Here is a 27,214-nt window from a genome sequence, read left to right as displayed (position 1 = left end):
CTATGTTACCTGTCAGGATGGAAATATGTCGTGATGTATTTCTTTTCTAAATTCCTTGGAAATGGGAGATGAGACCTGGTAAATACAGCTGCTTACATTATAGAAGGCCTTCACAATATTTTTACCTTGTGTTGATGTACTTTGAGTCACATCTTGGCATTTTCAGTAGAATAGAATGCATCTTAGTCATTCCTTACCAAACTACCTAGGTATAGACCATATTATCATCATACTCTTGTTAATTCAGTGGAGCAGACTTTTTCTTAAAGAAGAATACAGTCAATTTTCTTCTCATTTACTTTCCTCGTGTCTCCTTATTCTTAAACCAATAAGAATAACAAAAAAGAATGCATTTTATCCCATCTTTTCATATTGATGTTATTTTATATTTACTAACTTTAAGAAATAACAGAGTAAAAATCTATCTAGGCTATGGTAAAATAAAATAATTCCATTGACCAACAGGATGATGGACTTAATTCTCACAAAGCCAGACTTCAGCTTCTCTGTGCAGCATAATCCTCTCAAAGATAATCACCTTATTAGCTTCTGCATGAAGCTTTAGCCACTACCAGTATTATAAGGAGGGAGGATGGGTGCAGCCAACACTTCATGTCTGCTCTGGCAATTCTGAGTTGTTTAGTAAAACAGCAAGCTCTTACTAAATTCTTTAATTGCATTTGCTGTAGCTTGGTTTCCTACGGAAATGAGACTTAAATGCTTCTGTTGTCTTTTAGTGCCTTATGACTAATTTTTGGATTTGTTGGCTACAGTTGTTGTTCAAACTGCATTTGTAAGAGTAGCTGAACCAAATGCTCCTGCTACTGTACTCAAGATGTACATACTTGACTGGGATGTCTAGGTGTGCTGTATTATTATTTATAAAGCTGTTGCATTATTTCAGAATGTTAACTTGTATTTTATACCAAGATTGACCTTGAAAAGCGAAAATTTGGAGGCTACTTTCTTTTCCCCATCAATTTTTTCACATTATTAAACATTCAGGTTTACTTTTGTTTCCTCGCCTTTAATGCATTGCCATCAGGCATTACCCTTCTCTATAATTTTTAGATTCTACATCCTGCCAACCAGAAACTCAATGCTGTTATTACATTTTGTGTTAAAATACATTGTTTTCCTGCACTCAGTTAATTGTAACATCATTGCCTTTATGCTTATAGAAAAAAGAAGTATATATACATATAAAAATTTCTTTGTATCTTTCTTCTAAACTGTTGTCCACTGTGTAAAAAAAAAGCCTGTAAGATTTTGATTTTTATCACGTATTTTTTAGTTTTCTTATCTTCTCACCTTAAACTTTCCCAGATGACTTCTAGACTAGACGGCTATTTTCGTGTTAGATACAACTGAGGTATATTTAGTCTATTTATCTACTACTAATCTAGCTAACTGGTAACGTGGCAGTGGTTTCTAACAGCAAGCGTAGAGAACTTCTGTGTGCATATGCACACGTGCATTAAAAAAATACTTCAGGAACTGACATACAAATAAATGTGTCTGCACTCAGTGTATACGACAAATGGGATGAAAGAGAAGGTCCCCACACACTAATGCTGTAAAATAACTTTATAGTAATGCCAGATTAGGCCTTAAGAGAGGATGTACTGAAGACAGCATTTCTAATTATTGCGCTTAGTTAATTTAATGTGTATTTCGAGGTTAGCTCTTCAAAAAGTGCAAAAGTGACATAAGGTTCTAAATATTTTCAATTTAAAGTGTTTTCACATTGATCACACAAAGGTAATTGATCTCTAAAAGAGGGAGGTCCCTGTATCACAGTAGGTAACAGCTGCAGGGCATTTCATGCAGAGATATTGTTTTACCGATTTGCATCTGTATATCTAGAATCCTGTTTTATGTCAGTAAATCGGAGACTGAAACATCATTATTGTAAAGCAAACAAAAAAATCTGCAGAAATAATTGAAAAAAAAATATATATTTCTGGTTTTCCCCTTCATACCCAGTATATTTCTCTCTTTTGCATTCGATGCAAAAAGACTTCACTGGTCCAGCTGCTGCCATCAGCTGCAATTGGCATTGGAGTCAGGGAGCTGGAAAAAGTCCATGGTCCTTTGCTGGAATGCAGGAGCTGCCAGCTCCTTACTGGGAGGTGGGACCAGAAGCATGAAGCAATCACAGCATGGAGATGAGATTGCAGAATAACTATGCTGCTCTTGTTATTTCAGATACCCTGGAAGAACCTTTTTTTTTTCCCCCTCAAGGAAATAATTTTTATTGGCATTGCAGTATTTAAAGAGAGGGAAAAACTAAAATGGTTGGCTTATTCTGTACTAATTGTAGGGGGATAGCTACTTCCTTTGTTAGTTTTCATGTGGAAACAGGTCTGAAGAAGCTGTGAGGAAAGCAGGCATGCCCGTGAATGTGAGATACAGGAGATGAGTGAGTTAAAAGAATATGCTACAGAGAAAAAAGGAAAGAGTGGGTGTCTATGTAGGCAGCTTTGTTGATGGCAAAATGCTACATGTTCTTAGTTTGCTGTTTTTTTTTTTTTGTTTGTTTGTTTGTTTTTTTCCTTGATGGAGAAATGGATGTTCCGCAGAATTTAAGCTGTATCATTCTGTTTTATTTTTAAATTTGTTTATATTTACAGATTCTTTCTCCATTTTTTTCCTTTTTAATACTGGAAAAAATTATCAGTTTAAGGCTTAGATCTCTTCTTCAGCAATGGAACTGAACAATGAGAAATTAGTAATTCCAAGACCAGACTGAGCTGCATTAAAGTCTTTCACATGAACAACCAAACCAACACCAAAATTACTAGTAGACTGGAGACTGTACTGTACATACAGTGTAATCACTTCTGAAATACATTCTCAGAGTCACTTAACTCCTGTTTTTCTGTTTTAAATTTGGAGGCTTGAAAGTAACAAGTGAATAGTTGAATAAAGGGGGAAAGATCATGGAATCATAGAATGGCCTGGGCTGAAAAGGACCTGAAATATCATCTAGTTTCAACCCCCCTGCCATAGGTAGGGTTGCCAACCACTAGACCAGGCTGCCCAGAGCTGAGAATTGTCTTCTGCTCCAGCATTGTGTTGCTTTTCCACTTTACCCAAGGGCTGTTTTCCATGTTTTAGGTGAAGTGAGCTTAAAGGCAAGAAAAATCTCGGCAACAATGTCTTCACAGAAAGCTGTATTGTGGATAGGTTGTAACAAGAGGTGTTTATATTGCATTCTCGTGGTTCAAAACTCTGCCTTAATTAATAAATCCACCATGTGGTGGGAAAGATAATGGAATTCACATTCTGCCAGTCATCAGACTTGCTGTTCTACTCTCTTTACATTAGGTTGTTTTTTTTTTTTTGTTTTTTTGTTTTTGTTTTTTTTTTTTTTTCTTCCTTGTCTTTTTTTTTTGCTAAAAAGAGGCCACTATTATTTTCTTCTTTTTACCATATATTTTCTTTTTGGTTAAATACTTAAGTGAAAGGAATGGGTGTTTTTTGGTTTTTGTTTTTTTTCTTTGTGCACCTCATTATTTTGTTTGTGAAAAATTAAATTAGAGGAAGAACTTTCTACTGGACTACAGCCTTAGCTCTGCAGCAAATAATTACCATTTGAAGCCAAGATGCTACGTTTATGGTCTGTTGGCCTCATTTGGTTTTCAGAATGCCATGTCTCTGTTCCCACTACAGCCATTGCTCTCTGAATTTGGAATCTATTGGTCCAATATAGGCTCAGTAAAAGAACAGATAATGACAGCCTAGTCATTGGGAGAAAATGTGTTGAAATTGAAGTTTAACTCTTTGAACTGTGTTTGTAGTACTTTTTCTACATTTACAATATCATCAGTAGGCAGCATAAAGAAAACAATTGGAAGTACTGAAAATACAAGCAACTTTTATGCATATTTCATATTTGCATTGTGATCTTTCATGAAGTGATCTTCAAAACACCAACCCTTTAAATACAGCTAAATCTACCCACAACAGCTGCTGATGCATGTGATTCAGTGAGAAGTCATGACAATGAATTCTTAGCTTTTCTGTTTATAGGTTTCTATCATTCTTATTCCTGTTTCTTTTGTCACTGCTCTACACTCTACATTTGATGCTGTGTTTGATTTCAAACAGTGATGTAAGATGTTTCCTGTAGATGACCTGACGTCATTCATGGCCAGGTTGGATGGGGCCCTTGGCAGCCTGATCTGGTGGGTGGCAACCATCCTGCAGCATGGGGTTGGAGCCTGATGATCTTTAAGATCCCTTTCAACCCAAGGCATTCTGTGACTTGGGTCAGAAAGTACATTCAGAAAATCTCCATCCTTTTCCCTGCACAAGTTTATCATCTATTGTCTTACTGCGCTGACTTTTAAGTACACCTTTTGTCAGTACAGCTGCCTTCCAGCATGAAGGAGTGAACTAACCCCAGTTCCAGCATACCATTAATACCACACTGATCAGCTGGCAGATGTTGCAGGGAGACTGGTACTCCGCCCAGCCCTGCTGATCCCCCCGTGCCATATGTGCGTGCCTGGCAGGTGGCCGACCCCAGGGCTCCCATGTGGGATTCATGGCCTGCAGTGGGGTGCTAACAGGCACTGAGACCTTCCTAATATGGAAGAATGTTCTTATTGGAAGGTTTTTAAAGCAAAAAGGAGCTGCTGTGATAATAACTAATTTATCGTATAATTAAAGACTTAAAACCTCTTTCAGGAATTTAAGACAAGCAAAAATAAACTTCCTGCATTATAAATATAGGTTAAATTAGGCAGAAGTTGATTTTTTAGGTTACTGATTATATCAGTGGCCAACACGTTTAACAAGAGTGTTCTTTGTGCTGTGCAGCAATTTTTACAATGAAATAGCACTTTCATTATCGTGTAGACATTAAAAAAAAAAAAAAAGAGCAATGAACTTGCTAACAGGCGTATCTGGGTTAGGCTGCAGTAACTCATTAGAAGCTTCTAAAGCAGGATTACATAAATGGGACCCTATCTTGCCAGGTTAAATATAGTTCTGTAGTTTAATGTGCGGCTGTGTTGGCTGTCAGCAGTGGTGTGATTTGTTCACCTTTTCAGTGCTATGATTAAAACCTTAACTGCAATGAAAACAGAAGTAAAATTCATAGGTGAACTTTTCATTGAATTTACTGTGAGTACTGTGATATTCTTTAGGGCAGGTTTTTTCTTTCTCATTTTCACAAATAAAAATACTAATTTACTTGTTGGACTGGAATAAACTGGAAATACAAGCAGTATATCTTTCATTAATCATTTTTTTTTCTTTCTTTTTTAATAATAAAAAGAATTTGTTTTCCTTTTCCTGGCTTACAGATAATCTTACAGGGTGCTACTTCTAAAGTGCAGGTACCTCCAGCTATAAGAATCTGCCAGTTGAAACAGATGATTTTGCAATATATTGCACAAAGAAAATAAAACAAAAGGAAGTATTAAAGGAATTTATTGATTCCCTTTGGCCTGTTTTTAGAATAGCACTAAATTTCCAATAAAATTACAGATTCACGGGCTTCTAGAAGCAATATTCCTAGGTTAGGTGTACAGTGTATATGATGCTCCTATCGTGTAAATACTTAACTACTTGTATCTTTAAATATAAGCACTGATTTCTTGCAAAAATTGTTCTTAAACAGCTTCAGGTTTCCATTCAGGAGTTTCACATGTGATCAAGTGAGGACATACCAGATGGGAGGTTATGCTGAGCTTCAAATATGAAGTCAGTGCTATTCATACCTGTGTCTGGACATGAACATGGCTTGCTGTAATCAAAAGCCTTAGCTAAGTTATTCAGAGTGTAAGTGTATGGTGACAATGCTTGGTTAGGTTTTTTCCCAGCTAAGATTATACAAATCTGATAAGCTCAGGATATGTCCACCAAGTGTAGTCCTGTTACACACTCTAGTTGTAGTAGCGTACTGTCTTTGAAAACATACTGTGTGTATTTGCAAATCTCATTCCCTTTCCTAATTCTTAGTGTGCAGTAAGTTTGCTGCTGTTTTTATTTTGTGGCAATCTAAACAGAGGGTCTATGCAACAAGTTAATGAGGACATAAAGCTAACTTTAAAGTCATATATATATATATGACTTTATATATATATATATACACACACTTTATATTCCCTGTACTCATGAAGAAACTACTATTGACCTTAAGTATTGTTTTTATTTAAAGGCTAAGAGCTGTGGAAATCCTTTTTGGTATATGTGGAACAAAACCAATTCTCACTGAAGTATTTCCATTAGTAACACCTCATTGTTTTTATCACAATCATTTAAATACCACAAGAAAAAATTGTTCTGAGGCTGTGCATTCGAAATATGAAAACCAAGGGATCAGTTACCAAAATTCAAAAGATACTATCAAAAGCTGAAATAAGATTGCTTCTTCCGAGGAAATAAGTTACTGCATTCAAATTGATGTATTATATGTCTTATCTAACACATCATTATTAGTCTGGTTGTTAATTTGGCAAGTCATTAACTGTTTTATGGGCACTGTTATATGCCATTTACTATGGCATTTTCACTTGTTTAGCTATTTATTCAGCATCTGTTACCTTTCTAACAGTTATGTTGCATCCCCCCCTACCCCTACTCCAAAAATAAAAGCTATGATTGACAGGTTGACACTGTAATTGCTATGTGCAAGGAATTCTTGACTGATAAATTTATTACGTATAGTTCAGGGTTTTCTGATTGTAGAAAGCTGAGTTATCTTGGAATAACAATAAAAGGAAAAGAATAAAAGAGAAAAGTGAAAGTGCTTGTTATGAGAATTTAAAACCTGAGGCCAAGCACAGCTTGATTTAAGGTGTTTTCTGTAGAGCTTTCCTAAACATGGTAACCAAGATCAGACCTGGATAAAATGTGGTTTTTTTTAGAAACCTGGAGGATAAGAATAAAGACCTGGTAACTGCAACACATTCTATTTCTGAAGATTTTAAGCTTTTTTTTCTTTTTCTTTTTTTTTTTTTTTTTCTTTTTATCTTCCACAGCAAAGAAAAAGATAAGAGAAACTCAAAGGATGTAGAGGTTTTATGCTTTGCCAGCAGGCACAGAGCATCATTTGGGAAGGATTTGTGAAAAATCATATATTAATAACTATTAAATTTTTAAGAAGTGTTGGATTTTTCTTGCTGTGTTGCAGTAAAAAAGTACTTTTTCAGGTTGTATCTGAAAACACACCCAATTCTTCCTCTGCTTCTTCTTGCATTCAAAATCTTTGGGAAAAGATCTTCTCTGTACTATTAATTCTAGCTTTGTTGTCAAGGCAATAAATGTGATAATACATCCAGTATGTCCTAGCATGTGTTAAAAGTATTGTAGACAGGTGGCATATGCTTTAACAAGATGTGGCTTTGCTAGTTTCAGTCTGTCTATCCTTGAGCTTTTTATCGATATGGCTTAGGTGGTTCTAAGGATGGTGGGTTTATTTGTTTTGTGTTGTTTTCACCTGGACAATGCTCTTACTGTACTCTGGCAGCTCAGTGTGTGTGTGTATATATATATATATATATATATATATATATATACACACACACATATATATATATATATATTTTTTTTTTTTCTAGATGAAGAAAGTATGTTTATATGGGGAACACTCCAATTTTTCAGCTAGGTTCACTCAAAATCTCCGAATTTCCATATAATATCAAATATTGCTATTGTCAAACTACTTTGCCCAGATTCATCAATTATTTAATTAATTTATTTATTTTTCAACCGATACTGTTTTGTTTCCTTATGTGTCTTTGGGTACATGTTTAATACTTGGATAGATCTAGAATCAAATAACAAAGTTATAGTCACACAGTTTTCATCTTAAGAGTGTGTGAATGAACTCAAATTGCTCTGCCTGCAAGAAATTCTGCTTCTTTCTTGTTAAGATGTTTTGCAGTGACTTATATCAGAAGTTACTTTATCTATGTTTTAAGTAATTTACAGGGTGAGATTTACCAGACATGTGATACATGCCTTAGTAATAGAAACACAAAGTGACAAGCATTGTATTCAAGTTACAAAAATGTGGGGAGGAACTGTAAGAGTGGTTTCTAAAGCCAACAAGGACAGGGTGGCTGTAGTTCTGCCTGTAATTTCCCAGGCAGCAGAATGTGCAGATGTATTGTGCTGAACTGCTATTGCATGCTATAGTGGGATTGCCAGGTGACAGCCAGAAGCAGTGGTTGAGCACCAGGTGAGAAGGTGCAAGCAATGCACTTGAGTGATTGGATAGAGAGGAGCCTGGATCCATCTCCTCCTTATCCTCATTTAATATTTAGTAGCTCAGGGGGTAGCATTTTCTGGGTACAGTTTGTGCTCCTCTTGAACTGTCACTGGCCAGTGAAAGGGTGAGTGGTTTTCTTACTATCTTTTTTTTTTTTTTTTTTTTGGTGCTTTTCCCCCCCCGCCCCTCCTTTTTATTTGCTATTGTTCTGTAGAGTTTGTAGCCTGCTAGAAATCACTGTCCTTGCATTCTTTTGCCATATTTATGCCCTAGGTAGTTAGATAATGCATTGGATTGACTGTTCGTGGGTAGTAACTTCCATGTTCTAAGAAGTCTTGGCTTGCATGCTATGCATTGGGTATATACAGAGAATGTGTCCAGTGTGATTTTAGGTAAATACATATTCTTGTCAAGTACAGAAGTCTTTCTTGTGAACTGGGCAAGGAAAAATAGAAGTGTTCAGAAGTACCTTCTGTTCTGTTTTGTGCTAAGTAGGATACTCAACAGTGATGTTCTCAGATCATGGTGACTGTATTAGGCTAGAGATGAAGACATATACACAGACCTTTGATTTATCTAAAAGTATGAATGAAAAAAAGAGCTCAACATGGTGGATGCTGCCTGTGTAGCATATCGTCATCATTCTGTAACTTCCAGCACTTATTTTCTGAAGTGATGAATAATGAATTTGTGCCATTGGAGTGTGTTTGTCCACTGCTGTTCTGAATTCCTTCTTCCTTTTTTTAACAATAATTGGAAAAACCTTGTCATGTCCTTTTATTTATATTTTTCTGTGTTACTTTTGCCTTTTGAATTTCCATACAAGCACTCTATGTCTTTTGAGTCAGAAGACAGGAAAAATGCTGTCATATATACGTACTGTCTCTGTGCTGGCACCTACGTTCACAGTACAATTCTGTGTGATTCTGTGTGATTTTGTGATACAGTGTGAGATGGGGTTGAACCTACCCAACCGATAGTAGTATATGGGATACTACTTAGGAGAGGGCCTCTGTACATCTCTAGTACAGTGAATACCCAAATCAATAATTAAGTTTTATTGAAGTCATATAACTTTTAAAATAAACTATAGAAATTAAAATGTGGTTATCCTTTGGAAAGGGAAAGAACTGGGTATATAATAGTAATCATTAAAAAAGAAGGGGAAAAAAGAGACCTAATGTAGAGGACAATGGAGAGACTGTTTTCATTTTTTCTTAATGGAGTAATTCTACATGATCCTTGAGGTCCCTTCCAACCCGGGTAATTCTGTAATTTTATACAATGAGACACAATAGTTTACATTTTATACACATTATGATGGCAGTAAACTAGATATGCTTTGATAAACATAGTGATATAGCCTCTGTATATGACATGGTCACTCGACAGTACTGATTTGACTGGAGCTGTCTTAGGCAGATAATTGCATTTTTCTTAATTCAACAAAAGCAAATGAAAGAAATGGGCCCCTTGTGACCCTAGAAAGCTTCAACCCTTGCTTCAACCCAAGCTTGCCCTTGTGAGGCTCCAGCTGGAGTACTGCATCTAAGTATGGGCCCCTCAATACAGGAAGGAAGTGGAGCTTTTGGAGAGCATCCAGAGGAGGGCCACTAAGATGATTCAAGGGCTGGAGCACCTTTCCTGTGAAGAGAGGCTGAAGGAGCTGAGCTTGTTCAGCCTGGAAGAGAGATGGTTCCAGGGAAACTTCACTGTGGCCTGCCAGTATTTAAAGGGAGTTCACAAGTATAAGGAAAATCATTCTTCTTACTTGGGTAGATAGTGGTAGTACAAAGGGGAATGTTTTGAAATGGTTTTAAAAGTAAGGAAGGGAGATTTGGATAAGATGTCAATGGGAAGTTTTTTAACTGAGAGTGTGGTGAGATGATGGAACAGGTTGCCTGGAGAGGCTGTGAATGCCCTGTCTCTGGGGGGTTGGAACTACATGATCCTTGAGGTCCCTTCCAACCCGGGTCATTCTGTGATTCTGTGCTGAAAGCCAGGTTGCTCTGGGCAATCTGATCTAGTTTTCGATCGAGTAGTGGGCAACCCTACTTCTGTCAGGGAAGCTGGAACCTGATGGTCCTTGATGGTCTTTCCAACCCAAGCCATTCTATGAAATGACAGCACAATGTTGTGACAGTTGAACCTGAAGGTTTAGGCTTTGAAATTTTAAGTAAGGAGTCCCTATTTTCACTTTGTGTTTCTGCATTCTCCTTTCCTTAGCAGGAAGCCCCATATTAATGCCTGGAGACCAGGTATTGTTTCGTAAGTTGCTTATGCTATTTATTTATTAAGATGTCCTTTCACTGTGCAATATCAGTTCAATTGGGAAGATTCAGAGCACTCTCAGCTTTCTCATTATAAATGTTACTTGCTTAAAAAAACAAACTTTGGAAATGACTTAAAGTAGAATAAGTAAAAACAGACAGCCATTCTTAAGAGACTTTTGGTTTGAATGGTTCTATTTAAAGGAGATGTGGTAGAATGTCAAGATCAATACTCACTTTCTAGGAACTACTGCTTTATTCCCTTGACATCCACTAGTTTCACAGAGGGCTGGCAGTTTTCTTCATAGCTCCTAGCAAGGGTGAGGTCTACAAAACAAACTGATTTACATAGTATCTGAACATGTACACACTGCTACAAGGTTGCGCTGTTGTTGCTGTTTTTTATTCCTTAGGCAAAACAACTTCTTCCTACAGAACACTGAAACAGTGCTCATATGTTCTGGTATGTGTCTGGTGTGTGTGAGTGCCAGCTTCTGCTCCCTGCTGTCTTATCAGGTGACAGCTTCCTGTTTGCTCGATGCTCTTGGAGAAATAAACCATCTTGTACTAATATTCTGATTAGGATCTTTAGTTTATCTCATCAGAAGGATATTAAATCAACCGACTTTCATTTCTTAGAGGACAATTTCTGAGACACTACTTGTCCCTGACCTATTTTATTTAGGCAGGAATTGTCAGATACTAGGACTTTCTTTTATCAAAGCATGCTATATCATATCTTTTTTCAAATATCCCTTTGATTTTCTCTTCTATTATTCTATAAAGGTTTTGCAGATATTGGAAAATCCAATACTGAATACTGTGCAGCGAGTAAGCAAAGTATCTCATTTTTCTTCTTTTAATCTCTGCTCGTACTAGAGATCCCTGCCCCATTTCTAATAAAAGGCTGAAAGTCTGGTAACAGTGGGAATTCCTGGAAGTGTCAGTACCAATTTACATGGTTTAAAAATTCATTATTTTTTCAATTTATTTGCATCCATTTGTTGCAGATATGGAGGGCTGTGCGTGCAGATGCTAATAGCATTATGGAAGAGGGTGTGGGTCAAATGTTCTTAATTACTTCCTGTGTGGAGCCAGGAGTTGAGCTTGATGATCATGTGGGTCCCTTCCAACTTTGTATATTCTATGATTCTTTCTTCAAACAAAAATGTTTAGAAAATACTTTTATATCTTATTCAAGAGTTAGAAGTGAATCCAAAATAATAATATTAACTGTTCTTCAGTATGTTTGCAAAAATTGGTGGGGTTTTTTTTTGACAGCTATTGTGTCTACTTTCATAGTCAGTTAAATTAGAGTGCTTATCTAATACATTAATAGATGGAAAAAAGTGATTGCATCTATTCAATTATGTATATTTAATTTAAAAAAAATATAAAGGGGTTACAGTACATTAAAATCATATCGGGTGTTCAGCAGAAATAAGTGAAACAGCTGGTGATGGGTTTGGGGTGCCATTAGGCTGCAGTCTCGCTGACGTTTTTCAAGACCATACTGGGAATGAAGGAATTGGGTTTGTTCAGCCTGGAGAAGAGAAGGTTGCGGGGTGACCTCATTGCAGCCTTTCAGTACCTGAAGGGAACTTACTCCCAGGAGGGGAGTAAACTCTTCGAAAGGGCTGATAATAGCAGGACTAGGGGAAATGGTTTTAAGTTGAAGGAGGGAAGATTTAGGTTGGATGTTAGGGGAAAGTTCTTTACTAGAAGGGTGGTTAGGTCCTGGAACAGGCTGCCCAGTGAGGTTGTGGATGCCCCGTCCTTGGAGGTGTTCAAGACCAGGTTGGACAGGGCCTTGGGCAACCTGATCTAGTAAATGTGTATGTTTGGTGGCCCTGCTAGGCAGGGGGGTTGGAACTACATGATCCTTGAGGTCCCTTCCAACCCGGGTAATTCTGTGATTCTGTGATTCTGTGAGGTGTTCCAGCTCTCCTTCCGTGCCCAGTTGCCTTTTCCTTTGCTAGTCTTTCCTTATGCTGGATCCAGCATTTTTCGGTTTCTAAGATGAACCATCCCAGAGAGTGACAAAGGTTAAAAATATTGACAAAAACAAACCGTTTGCTCTGTACTGAGATGATTCTCTTTTTTTGAATTATCACAGCTCTACTGACTCAAGGTAGTGGCAAAATTATTATTATTATTTTTAAGGTTTACTCTGCCTTGAAGATCTCATGATACCGTGGTCTCACTTGAGGCATGCTGTAAGGGACAGAATGAGAGCTGTCCTTCTACATCCATCAAGGTGTGCAATATTGCTGAATGGAAACTGCTCACAGGATGATATTTTCTTTAGGTATGTGCCTCAGCAATTATCTTTAGTATCCCCTTCCCTCCTTTCTGAAGTTTCTCATGTGACTGCCTTCCCCAACAGCAACAGGTTGACAACTGACTGAACCTCTGATGTTTCACACCAGCCTTTGCTGAACTTTGATTATTTTCACTATTCCTACGTTGAATTCTGCACAGTTTAGACAATGCATGTTTCAGCAGAGCTGTCATCAGTGCCTGTCACCAGCCTGCAGATTCTATTAATTGTACCAAGTAGTATTTGGTGAAGCCATCAGTAGATGCTAGTCTAGTGGGCCAACAGGTAAGGGATGTATTTACAAAGACAGTGAATTGTTTCAGCCCAGAGGTGCAATTCTTAAAACATCTGCATGGTTTGCACTGTGTCTGCACTTACACTAATCTCCACTTACCATTTGTAGGTGTCTGAATTTTTAAACGTAAGCTTTTGTATACCTAGAGCTCAGATTTTGTGTTTCCAACTTAATCCATATTTTTCCTTTCAGTCACTGTGTGTCTGTATTTAATGTAATATTTCCACTCAAAGTGGACCAAGTCAGGAGATGTGTTGTGCTAAAATGCACTGGTAGCTAGGTGTCTTAAAAATGTAATTACTGGAATTTTAATCAGGAACATAATCTGCGTGCAGAAATCTTTTGTTCAAATTGAAGCAACTCTAATACAAAATATTATGGGATGGCAGTTCCCTATTGAAACTAGGTCACATCATATAAAATAATTAAAGATTTATTGCTCCTTAGGGAGGGCCCTAGATCTCCAGATGAGTGTTTGGGGTGCTCAATGGAGAATAATAAATTGCTCATATTCTGGGAGAGTATTGCAGTCATGATGTTTGTATGAAGGACTGCTGGAGCACGCTCTTCCCACTGCATCATGAAAATAAAATCGATGCCTGCTTCATTTCTGAAGAATCTGGATGAAAATCAGTGGAGATACCCATCTTAGAAGATCTTAGTGTCAGAAATGTATCTTACTGACTTTTTTCTGCTGAGGATTGTATAGAGTGGGGAACGTGAACTTCTTCATGTACTGTAGAGGTTGTGGAAGGTTTTAACAGAAAGCTGGATGTTCTGCTTCCCTCATGTGACCAGCAGCAGAACTTTTTTCCCGCTCTCTTCTCAGTAGCAGCTTCTGGACTGAAGGAAGTGCTTGCTTTTTCTTCTTTGAGAAGAAGCTTAAGTGACAGTAACTTGAATTCTTGGAATGTTGACAGCCTAAGCTTTTCCTTCACCTTCTGGTGATTTTAATGCAACCAGGCCAGCAGGGAGAGTTGTAAGAGTGCAAGTGATATCGAACAAAAGTGATTAATCTGATGGCAGCTTATTTATTAAGGGATTCTATTTCACTCACTTGCTCAGTTCTGAGTGAGGTGTTTCATGTTAAGCCTATTTTAAAAGTCACTTTTCTAAAACTGGAGCTACTGCTGATCATACTCAACTGCAAAAAAAAAAAAGATTTGATATTGTCATAGCTCAGTTTAAAATGTTATAAGGCTAAAAGAAAGCTATCAGAATGAAGATAAAAAGAGATGTGAAATCATTATGTAGCCTAAATGTTGGACAGCAGTGAATTCAACGTGTTTTATCTCTGTTGGCTGCTGGTTCCAGTAGTACAATGTCTCTGTAAAAGACTGCAGCTTCCAAAATGGTACGTTTCAACCCTAGCAGGTGAAAGGGAGCAGTGTAGCACTGCCTGCCTGTCATTAAGGGAGGAATGAATGCATTGTCACACATTGTATGTTTTTCTCATTAACTATGAACAGTGAAGAAACTGATATTTAACCTCTTTTTGAATGAATGTAGGCATGACCTATGTACACCACTTATAAAACTTACCTCTGTGTACATGAAGCAATCTATTTTAGCATTGTTATGGAGGGCTTTTTTTCTCTAGTTGGGAATATCTTACCTTTTCACCTGCATTGCTCGTTGCACTAATTAATGTGAGTACCAACTTAAATCAGCTTTCTGAAATGAAGGGGGAAAAAAAGAAAAAAAAAAAAAGTAAATCTAATTTCTCCTTCCAGGTTGCAAAAAATTACTTATATAGATTCAGAAAATATATTTCAACATTGCGGTTTCTGGTACTCTAATGTGCTTCCACTTTCAACTCCTCTACACAGCTCACTTCTATCCAGCGCAATCATGCTGCCATTGCTTTTCTTTTCTGCAAAGATTATAAACTCACTTTAGTAATGGGGAAAGCAGATAAGATTGAATTTTCATTTTGAAATGTATGTAACAGAGGTGACCTCTTCTGTGAGGGTTTATGTACTGAAATGAGATTAGAAATATTTACATAAATTCTATTATTTTGAATGAAGCAACTCTATAATCTCCAGTCAGAAATTCCACGTGTGCTCTAGTATAATGCTGAAGTGGGCAGATTAATAAGAAATATCGGTTACATAAATATGTAACTATAGGCTGTAAGCTTTTAAAGTCATTGGCTACGCTGAAGCTGATACTGATGGTAAATGTCATCCTGTGTTGTAAAGACTAACACCTTCCATGCAGACACAGGCTAAGAGAGTTGGGGCTCTTCAGCCTGGAAAAGAGAAGGTCCTGGGGGGACCTTCCAGTACCTGAAGGAACCTACAGGAAAGCTGGGGAGGGACTTTCTATAAGGGCATGTAGCAACACAGCAAGAGGAAATGGTTTTAAACTGGAAAAGGTTAGATTTAGAAGAGGCATTAGCAAGAAATTCTTTACTGAGGATGCTGAAACACTGGAATAGGCTGCCCAGCAATGTTGTGGATGCCCCCTTCCTGGAAGCATCAAAGGTCTGGCTGGATGGGGCTGTGAGCAACCTGGTCTCAAGGGAGGTGTCCCTGCCTAAAGCAGGAGAGTTGGAACTAAGTGATCTTAGAGGTTCCTTGCAACACAAACCATTCTATGAAAAGAAGAATCCTAAATAACTATTCTTGTAGAATAAGTGCATTGCTGTTATACTTTGTAACATGAACTTAAAAAATATTTTTATGGTAATGTTGTGTCATTAGGTGTAGTTCTTGTGTCATAATCTGTTATGGAAACAGGATTGCTTTAAGTAGTGACTATCAGATGAATCTTCCTCCTTCCTCCTGCACTTCACTCCCAGCAGCCAGCAACATGCAGAACAGCCAGCTGTGGGTGGAGGCAGCGCTGTGGTGCACTTCTCCTCCCTGGGCAACTGAGCATCACTGGCACCCATTGCAAGGCAAGAAAATGCCTCTATCAGGGAGTACCCTACAAATGAGGACGTCTCATAAAATGTAACACGTGTAGTTATGCAAAGCTCTACAGATATTTCATCTTGTCAAGAAGGAAAAGTCTATTCTGCTTCTGTCAGTGTTCCACAGCAAAGCAGGCCTTCAGCAGGATGATAAATGGCATGTTTGACACAGCTGCATTGTCTGTTGCTGAAGAGATGAAAACAACAGTTTATGTATGTATTTATTGAAATTCAAAAGCATGTTATCATGCAGCAGGTCTTGAATCAGACATGAAAGACTAAATCATGTTACTTAAACTGTTTATTCATCTGTTTGGAGCATTACTCTACTTATATCAAGAATTTCCCATGGAGTAAGTTCTTGCCTGCAGGTCATGGTTATAGTAATCCTTATCCCTTAATTTTTAATTTTTATGCTGCTTCTACACCTAAGTTCATGCAAGAGGGGGTATCTTATGCTTTCTCAGCATTCTGAGAGTAGTAAATCCTCTGGTTTTTATGTAGTATAGCTTTTAAAAAAATAAGGACACCATACATTGATTACTTTTATAAGTTTTTAGAATGTTGATTATTGAAGTTTGTAAGGAGAAAGCAGAAAAGTAGGGAAGCATTTTGTTCTGTAGTGCATTTGGGTTTGAAGGGCAGTTGAGTGCAACTATACCAACTGACTGTACATTCTGTGGTAATGGAGCATTTTAGAGATGTAGCACTTTTATTTTATAGTGTGAAATTTTTTAGTGATTTCAGAAGTTAGCTTTAGAATGCTGATGAAGACTTTTCTTCATTTTCTGAGTATGAGAAGTAAATATCCATTTGAGTTTGTTTAACCATTTCATATCACACGATCCCCATTGTTAGCGCCTCATATACTCCTGTTTGTGCTCAACTGGAGAGAGCAGCAACCAGCATGAAAAAAAAAAACAGTGCTTTGTTCATTCGATTGAGTTATTTCCTTTTAGTGTTTATGGTGTTTTTTCATTAGCAGTCCAGTGTCTTTAGTTATGTTAGATCTTTTGATAACTACTCAGTATTTGAAAAAATAAACTGCTTGCAATAAAACTCCCATCACATAACCAGTTTAATTCCTAGCCATGAGTCAGTTGTAGATGTTTTTGCATAATGCCCTTGGGTTCTGTGGTAACTGCTCTGTCTCTCTTCTATTGTATAACAGGAAGGTCTGTCCCAGATACAGGGAGGATCCAGTCCTACTTCTACGAGGGTTATATGGATTTATTTCATTCAAACCATTACAATTTAAGAAGAGCTTCACTATTACTGAGAAGCATAGTGTATCCCTACAACATAGTGCCAGCCTGCTCCTTATTAGATAGAAAAGTAGTAATGAAAAATCAAAAAGCATGAATCAGAGTGTTTTGGTGGTCAGGAAGTCACGGAGTGCTCTCAGCAAGGCAGGGCTTCGGTTTGTGTTAATGGTTTAATAATGCTGACTGTTCTGTTCCATAATTGATGGAAATGCAATTCACTGTTCTGCCAGAAAGTGCTCCTATATAAAGACATTTCAAAGCAAAGAATCTGTTCCAAATACATCACCAGGATGCAATTTTTTCTCCTAATTATTTTGCTATTGAAGTGACCTAATAGTTCAGATAATTTCACAAAGTGATCACCTGACTATCATCATAGTATTTTGCTGACAGCTTTCTGAGTTTTAGATCTGTGATGGCTATACCTAAAGCTGATGTTTTCTAGAAATTCATGATTGTCACCTTTTTTCTTTAATAATATCACAGGTAAAATTAAGTCTAATTTTGTTTAAACTAGCAACATCTATCAAAACTCAGATACTGTCAATGTCCTCTGTTATTCATTAGCGTCCTACAATGACATGTTGATACTTTAAGGGCCTAAATGTTACTGTAACAATTTTGCTGTTGATTTCTTTTTCTCTTGATAGGGCCAAGATTTTAAGACACCTATTGTAATTACGATCTATATATTGTTTAAAGGCAGTAACATAATGCGAAAAGAGTGTCTTCTCTCTTCCCCCATCCAGCTTATAATAATATGTAATGAAACTGGAAATGAAATAAAGTTTATGAATCAAGAGTATATGTTGTTTTTTAAAGTATTATTTGCTATAGGGATTTGGTTTCTTTCTATAATTACCAACACGATTGTATGTAGCAAAGAACTGCTTTTTCAGTCTAAACATATATACAATACAAGCTTTCTTTTCTTTGAAAGGATATACTGAATTAAGAAAACAAAAAGCACTTTGCAGAAATACCCTACTGTAATCTTACTTCTATTATACTTTTACTATTAAAGAAGTTACTTTTTACTACTGAGCTTTCTCGGGAGCACTTTCTACTACTTCCCATCTTTCACTTTACAAGCATAATTACAGACTGTGATTTTTGAACCGGAATGAAGACTCTTCTAGAGTGGGAAGGGAGGTTGTAGGGTGTGGCAGTGCTCCACTGTCTCTCTGAACCTGTACACTGTTAATGAGTTATTATAAAAGTGTATGCTGCTCTTGACCTACTAAGTTGTTGACATAATCTTACACTAATGCTAACAGCTAATTTCTGTGTGGTTTAAGAAAGGCTGGACAGTGTTGGCAATGCTGAAGTCTGTGAAGTGTACCTGTCCTTTGTAAACTTTTGGATTATGCAATCAAACAGAAAGAAAACTTGGCAAGTTCAAAGATGGAACAATATTGGAAATAATTAACCCTACAATAAATCCTCTCCAATAGTGTAAAATTCTATGTTCATATAAGTGTGTTTTTGGTGCTGTTGTTTGGAAAACCCAGTGATCTAGAAGCCTTTAAAAACTTTTTCACTAGATTTTTTTTCTAGCTTCTGGACAGGTAGTGTAAGCATTCAGTACTAGGAAAGCTGAGAATGCTAACAAGAGATTAAGAGCTAGAAATACTTACAAATGATTACAGTCACTAACATTTAGAGATATTTTCCTAGTTTTCCCAGCAAGTTCAGAAAGCTGCAAAAGATGATGCTCCACTACATCAAGAATAATGATGCTATAAGACTTCACTAGAAACCCAGAAACCCAATTCCTTATTCAGTGTGATGGGACTGTTATTTATCTATTCCTACCAAGAAAAGTGCTTTATGTACAGAAAGCATTTTTCTTTAACAGCATCTGTTTTGGGAAACTATCGTGGCCTGAACCAGGTGCCTGATTGAGCACCTGGTGAAGGTGGTGGCTGGCCCAGAAAATTCAGGTTCAGCTATTTACCTGTGCTTCTTATGTGACCCTGGGTCCATCCATTCCTGTGCTTCATTAAGGGCTAGTCTCTGAAGGGAGCATGTCTCCTGGATGAAGGCCAGTTTCTGGGAGGAAATATTCCACAGCTAGAGAGCCACATCATTGGCTGGGTGAGTCAACATTTTCCTATGTATGATTATTGATGTTCCTAACAATATTTGTCCTGGTACTGCAAAACTTGTCAGAAGCAGCTTTGCTGCTTCCTAGGATCAAACAGTCCTAGGGAGTCCATGAATCATAGAATGGCCAGAAAAACTCAACAGCTCTACATATAGACTGTAACAGGAGGAGCAGGAGTACTTCCATGAAGTTAAGGAGAAGGGAAATAGTAACTAGAAAAAGGATTAACATAATGAATGTACTTTCTTTTTTTTTTTTTTCAGTAAGATTAAAAATAACTAAGACTGCTAAGATAAGCGTGTTATGTGCCATCAGGATCAGTAATGCAGAAGTTCAATTGAAAATTAGTTTTTGGGGTAAAGTGGAACTTAAAGGAGTTATGATATGGTTGCAAGTAAGATGCAACAGGAGAAATAACTTAAAAAATACTCTTGTGTCTTTTTAAAGTATTTAAAACACTTTCCAAAAGGTTATGGTGGTTCTACTAATGTTAAAGGCGATTGAAACTGATCACATCATGACAGGGGTAGCTTGCCAATACAGGCCAAAAATGATCTTACTAACCAAAATCATCTGCGCCTGTTCTGCAGCTTACTGAGCATTTTTTTAAGCAAAGCATTAACCTCGTTGGTGATTGTTTCTTTGTCTTTAGCACTCTCTCCAGTTAAGAAAATCCTTATTTTCAATTTGGTGTTAATGTTCCTCAAAGGAAATCGTAAAGGAAATAAATAAAAAAATCCAGGTGTATCTTGAATTGAAATGAAACTCGTTCAATTGGTAAGTTCCTTGGCCATAAATAATTTCTTAGTGTGGGACAGGTTTTCTGATGCCATTTTCCTGTGTGAAACACCAATATATTGTCTTCTGTTGTAAAAGTCTTTTTTCTACAGGAATATCTAGGAAATTTTTGTGTGCACACAAATATACTTTTTTTTTCCTTAATAAAAAGAGTGAATAGGTTTATACTATTGGCCTCTGTTCTTTAGAAGGTTGGATTTCAGGACTGGCACCCAACTAGGGGAGAACAGGAAGTAAATATATGAGATGTGGTTTAAAGGGTAAATAAAGAACTTAGGGGGAGTGGAGAGAAGGAAGTACTAAGTTTCATTACTGACTTCTAATGAAAGGAAAAATTATTATATTTATTAGTAAATACTGTAACTTTGAAACTTCAATGAGAACTTAGATTTTGGGTTTGGAATATCTATATATATGTAATTCTATTGTAATCCATGACTTCATAGGCTTTTTATATCAAAGGATGGGATTACTGCTTATTTACTGTACTTCATGAAGTGTGAGTGTTCAAAGTAGTGGTGTTCTCTGAAGTACTTGTGATCTGAGTTAATCATCAGTCCTGCATCTCTGGTGCTCTAAACTGAATGTATTTTTACCTTCTTTCTACGGTTTTTGTCACATCTGAACTCTTAAGTGTGCATGGCAGTAGTACCCTTAATAATGAGCTTCTGTGAGTTTGGGAGCTTCTTCCTCAGAATGCCACTCCATTCAGAAGCCTCGGTGCAGTAGGTGATGAGGAGTTCTGTACATCATTACATTAGAAAATGAAGTGGAAATTTAGTGGTGATGCTGTATTTCTGTTCTGTTCCCAGTCAATGGAAGTTGTGCATGAATAACAATAGATTAAGAATTTAAATACTGAAATAACAGTACTGAAAGAAAAAAAATGATTAGCAAGGGCAAGTAATGCTATTGAAGACTGAAAACTAATTTGATTTAATGATACACCAGTAGGTGGGAAGTTGAAAGTTCAGGTGATTTTTAGACTGCAGCCCGTGGTGAAGAAAATCTTGAACTAAATGAGAGGATGAAATGGGTCTAGAAAGGTCTCAGAGTGTAGGATTGGTTCGCTATAAAAGAGATTGTGAGGTAAAAGTATGCTTGCATGCTTTTTTAGAGGGTACTGTACTACTTTATTTCAATGTATGCCTTAGCATTTTCCTTTGGTCACGAAGACAGAGCTATTAGTTACTGGGTAGTTATATTAATAATGTGAAAATTTTGTTGGAAAAAGCTATGCGTTGATAATTTAAGGGGAAGAAAAATGCTCATGGAAAATTTTCACTTTGCACTTTTACACAGTAGCTAGAAGAAAGCCTAATAGGATTTTAGGAGAGAAAAACTGAGGCAACTCAGAAATTCATGCCTTACCTCAAGCAAAAGTAAGGCTTTCATAACAAGATTAAGTCTCATCGTTGACTAAAAGGATTGTCCTAGTTTGTTCCTGTCATGGGCTGCATGTGTAATTTTGGGCAGGTTTTAAAACCTTTTTGCGTGTTCCCTGCTTAGAGAATTTCCCATTGAAAATACAAGCAATTTCTTCTTTTCTCTTTGTAGAATGTTTCAGGAGAATTTTTTTTTTCTTCCTTTTATTACTACTATTTTTCCTCTCTGCTTTTTTTCCCCCTCCTTATTTGTCTTCTAGGATTTCATAGTAGTAGAAGGACTGAAGTTTTGAGGCAGTCTTTTTCTGCAAAATTCCTTTTATTCCTTATTAAAGGGGAAAAAAGTAAAAACAGAACACATTATTGTTAGCCAAAGTGCATAAATAAGTTTTTTCTTTCCTGTTCTGAAACATACATACACATCACTGCATGTTGCAGTGTTAGATATGCAAAGCTGTTTCCAGTAGAAAGTGCTGCTGGACTTCATATTCTGAAGGTGTAAAATAGCTGAATTCGCCCTTCACAATGCTGAAACTTAATTCTTTCATTGTTAGACCTTATTCCCTTTCTCCTGATGTTATTTATCAAGTTTTGTGTAAAGCTACATGAAGAAAGAACACGGAGAAATGTTTCTGTGAGAACTGTTATGCTTTTTCCTTAAGAATATCTAACATATGCTAGTATCTAAACCACAAGCTTCCCTAGACCTCCCGTCTCAGTTCATTAGCCTACTGGTTTGATGTATGGTTATTATTTGAAAGAGATATTCTGCTTATGCTGCTGTAACACTGTTTCATGGAGTTCACCCAGCCTGTATGCAACTGTACAGATTTACAGTACAGTGAATATCTCTTGTGCAGAACTGTCAAAGTATTGGCTATTCTGGCATGTGCATGTAATTCCTACATAATTTCTATATCTTGGAGTTGCTTTTTCACTTAAAACTAAAAGCATTTGTAGGTTTTCAATTAGGTATTAGTATAATATTGATATCCACAATATCAGTCCATAATGAGTATCAACTATGCATTACAGCATAGCTTCATGTGGGCTTGTGGCTTCAAGTGTGTGCATATGTGACAAATCTTAATGATGTGTGTTTAGCGCATCCACATGGAAGAAGAAACCTTCACCAGTCAGTTCATCTTCCAAACAACAGTGTTGGATGTCCAGTGGACTGGAGGCCAATATGTTGCTGTAGGAACAAGGGCAGGGCAGTCTAGCTTCTGTTTATGTGGAAAAACATTTTATCAATCAGTTTAGAGGGGGCAATGAATACTAGGAAACTGATTTCAGGAATTCTTAATGCAGAATTGCTAATGATAGTAAAACTATCATTAAAAAGACTCAAGAAAAAAAATGAGTGTGTCCTTACATGGATTTCTGTCTGTTGTAAGGCAGTAGAAAAATGGTCTAGACTTGAAAGAAAGAAAAAAAGCCAATTTTGGAGTAAAGGTGATGTGATCAGTGGTGAGTTTTGTTGATTCCAGTTAGTGAGGTATGTGAATTAATTTAAACTTCATGGAATTCTCAGAAAGGTGAACAGCCCTTAGAGCATTAAATTTAATAAATGTAATGGAGTGAGAAAGATCATGCCTTCCCATAGGTGTGATTTATCCTAAACTTCCTTTAAGAAGTAGTTCCAGTGATGCTGAGGAATCAAGATATAACTGAAAGGGGGTGGCAGGGAACATCAAACCAACAAAGGTATATTGAATAATTCCTGGTTTTTCTGTGGCTTTGGGGATCCTACTCTATATGTTACTGTTACATTGCTTTACTTTTCTCTTTTAAGTTTTCATTAGTATTTCAGTGTGATAGCTTGACATGATAATATGGGGTGAAGACTATAACCAGTCTTTAGGCAATTACTTTATCCCTCTTCTTTTCAAACTGTGCTTTAATGATCATCATTTCTGAAATCAGAAAGACTTGTTCTCCATTTTTATCCAACAAAAAATTTTGTATGAACACTTTGCTTAGGAACACAAAGAAAATAATATAAACTTTATATACTACTCTTTTAAGAGAAAGTTATGAAAGGTTAATTCAGTAAAAAAATATATATATATTTCTAAGGGATTTTTTAAACCAGGTGTGTCCAGGCTTCAGGCCCCACATGGCCCTGGTCAGCTAGTTTGTGGCTCAACAAGTTCATAAACTTCTAATATTATTATATAATTTTGAGAGACATTTTTCATGAGTTGATAGCATGCAACTTGAATGCAGACAGCATTGGTGACAGAAGAATGCTGTGGAGCAGAGGGCACAGTGAGGCATGAACAACTTGCACCCACTACTACATGTGTGTTCCTGTAAAAATGTGTGGTTTTTGTTATTAAGCAGACATGGAAGTCCTCCTGTTTAATGAGGCGAATGTGAAATTGCCCTCAAATAAGCCATCTATGAGGTTTCTTAATACAGACCAGTTGAGTACTCTCTGCTAATAACAAATGAAATGTATGGTGTGCAACATGGCAATTGCATAATGTAATTTCTGTGTGGGTAAAAGTGACTGCAGTGCCTGCATTACCAGCACCTCAGCACAGAGGAAAGGACCATAACACAGTCTCTGCAGTCAATGTGTTAAAATATTTTTTTCTACAGGAAGTAAAAAAATGTATCTAAGTGTTTTTGTTCATGATATTGTTATAATTACTGTATGGTAACTGAGCACCTGGGGACAGGACCCAGGCATCCCTGGGAGCACAGGTGAAGGCAATTCAGCTGTGTGATGAGAAGGGGTGGAGCCTGGCTGCACCTCTCTTAGACTTCATTTAAGGGCCACTGTGAAAAGATCTCTAGTTGGAGATCCCTCCTTGGTGAAATTTTCCCCCGAAAAGCTAGAATCTTCTGATACGGGTGAGTAAAGTTTTTCCCTTCCTTTACAGCACCTTTCTATCGTGCCAGTCCTTTCATCATCACACCTTTGATATAAAGCCTTTCCCATTGTATTGGTCTATCAAGTTGCTACAGCTACTTATAAAATGCCTCTAATACTGTGAAGATAGATATTTGTGAAATCAATCTTAAATTGTGATAAGCTCCATTTATGGCAAATAACCATACATTTTGGTATGCTGACTACATGGAGTTCTTTGAACAGCAGAAATTATGTAGAGTTTCTTTCCATTTTGATAAAAGAATTTAGAATAGATTTCAAGAAATTTGGAAGTAATCTCTTTGTTTTTTTTTGTATCTGCAACACCAATTTCAGGGGATGTAAACATGTGACTTTTCAAACAGACTATATATACTTGCAATCAGGCCTTCAATTCAAAGAAAAAATTTATGTCATTTTGCTAGACTTTTGTAAGACTTCTGAGATTGTGGAGAGCTATAATTCACTTCACAGTTCTGCTTTGTTCATGTCGTTGCTTTTAGGCAGTATGTGCAATTGTGAATAGTTATTTTCTAGGATGAATCACAGGAAGAGTGAAATAAGATCAAAGATCTCTGAGCACCTTGAGAATGGGGATGGGCTCTTCAGCAGGATCTGTGGTGATAGAAGATGGAGAAATGGCTTCAAGCTCAAAGAGTTTAGATTTAGGTTGGATATATGGGAAAGGTCTTTTACAGTGAGGGTGGTGAGGCGCTTGAGCAGGTTGCCTAGAGGTGTGGTTGATGCCCTGTCCCTGAAGATTTTCAAGCTGAGGCTGGATCAAGCTCTGGACAACCTGTTCACTGCAGGGGAGTTGGACTAGACAACCTTTAAGAGTTTATTCTGAATCTAAGAATTCTATGATGCTCTGAGAATGTACTAAGAATTACAGCCGCTTTTATCAAACCATGCAGTCATTTGTTCACAAAAACATGGTCAAATATCTCTCTAGTTTTGTTTTTTGTTGTCCATGTTTTATGTTTCAATAAAAACTAAGTAATAAAACATATATCTAAAGTATTTATATTAATGTCTCAAGGCTTTTCACTCAGTGTGACACAAACAAGTCAAAAGGTTGGATGCCTGTGTGAATATCCTTCTTTAAACAGCCTCTCTTCAAAGAGTCTCCTTACACAGGAGTTTTTCCATACATTTTGCTTTTTACCCCTCTTGTTTTCTTTGTTCATGTGTTTATCCGAAGACATCTGTTGTTGGATTATTACCCAGACAGCGTCAGAGACAGTATGCTTGAATACACGATCCTGATCTAAGCCAATATCATTGAATTCTTCATCAGCCTGTGCTGTTGTCTAGTACTACATGTTGTCTAAACAATACAGATGGTGAAATCCACAAGTAATTTTGCAAAGCAAATGGAAAAAATGGAAGTTTGACTCTGCCACCTACAATAAAGTTTTCCAAGGTTTAATGAGTATGTAATAATATTTGATAAATATAAATGAGCACATTTGGGCTGACTACTACTGGTACCCCAATGTTATTCAGGTTTTGCTAGTGCTTTTTAGATATGTTACCCTAACCTGAATTAATCTTGCCCATCTATGAAGACAGAGTAGTCTGAGGATTCTTACTCACGTGATGACCTTCGGTCAGTGTTGATCACTACTTTCTATCCTGAATGTCTGTTTAGAAGTAAATGTAAATAACTGTAAGATGCTCAAATCTGAGTGGGTTATATACAAAAAGTGGTTTAAAATTCATTTCTATCTAAACAATATTTAAGATAACATTTGTATTGATTTCTTTTCTCACTCCTGTTGCATTCTTTTAGCTTTTCTGCTCATAGTGAAGATGTAATTTTTTTTTTTATTTTTTTATTTTTTTTGTCTGGCTAAGTTATGCTCAGTGAGAGGAATTTTGTACATCATGCTCCTCTTTTTGATGCGCATAAAAAGCAATTGTTTCGTATTTGACAGATGAGGCTGTTCATAGCCTCTAGGTTGTGATGTGTGATTTCTAGTTCCAGAGATATCTTCATTTAATGAACTTCTGCTCTTCAAGTTACTCTTAGTGAGGTAAGTTGAGAACTGTAATTTAACTTACAGATTTAGGTTGTAAATCTTCTTTAGATGAGATTGTGCTTATAAAAGCCAATGTTCTGTGCTGGTTGTTAAAAACAGCTTCATATTTCAAAACAATTATGAATATATATGTGTGTGTGTATGTATGTGTGTATATATATATATATATACATATATATATATATACACTAAACATTTGGATTATGTTCTTCCAACTGTGTTATTTGGCTGTTATGCCTGCTGTTTTGACATTGCTATTCTTTGTATGCCCATAATTTGTCAAATGACAATTGGGATATGTATGGTAAATCTTACTTTAAGACATTGCTAGTCATGCCATAGTGTTTGAAATGGTATGGCTGGAATTTCATCCAGTATTGATAGTCATTCAGGTATCTGATTTAAGATTTCTTGAGGTTAACAGTCTGAAAAGCTATTTGTACTTTATTTTCAAATACAGTGGCAAGAGAGGGAAAATAAAGGATTTGTTAGGTCATTGAGTGTTTGTACCATGGATGTTACCAATGTGTTACTGACTTGAAGATTATCAGGAGCACTTTGTGAATGCCTGTAAAGGACCAAATGGGTGGGATGTGATTGCATGTATTTTATTTTAATGCATCTATTCTGTTAAACTTGTCTGGTTTGGGGAAATGTTTTTGACTGCTGCCATCTCTGTAGTAGTGAAGCAGACTTCTAACATT

The 27,214-nt window shown here is 36.7% G+C and overlaps 1 protein-coding gene across 19 annotated transcripts in view; it reads left to right on the top strand.

Moving 5' to 3' along the window:
* Positions 1-27,214, top strand: part of JAKMIP1 (janus kinase and microtubule interacting protein 1) — a 126,265-nt gene that overhangs the window by 5,701 nt on the left and 93,350 nt on the right. For 3 of the 19 annotated variants that reach the window (XM_085547326.1, XM_085547312.1, XM_085547342.1), the window contains exon 2: positions 12,661-12,805. The exons of the other annotated variants lie outside the window; for them this stretch is intronic. The gene's annotated coding sequence lies outside the window, so the exon portion shown is untranslated. The remainder of the gene's footprint in view (positions 1-12,660; positions 12,806-27,214) is intronic. 19 annotated transcript variants of the gene reach the window in all.

The sequence above is a fragment of the Coturnix japonica genome, chromosome 4 (genome assembly GCF_054131305.1).
Source record: "Coturnix japonica strain WE chromosome 4, WE-NBRP24, whole genome shotgun sequence".
NCBI classification, from domain to species: domain Eukaryota; kingdom Metazoa; phylum Chordata; class Aves; order Galliformes; family Phasianidae; genus Coturnix; species Coturnix japonica.
The sequence above is the reverse complement of the archived record's forward strand: the minus strand, read 5'-3'. Positions and strand labels throughout refer to the sequence as shown.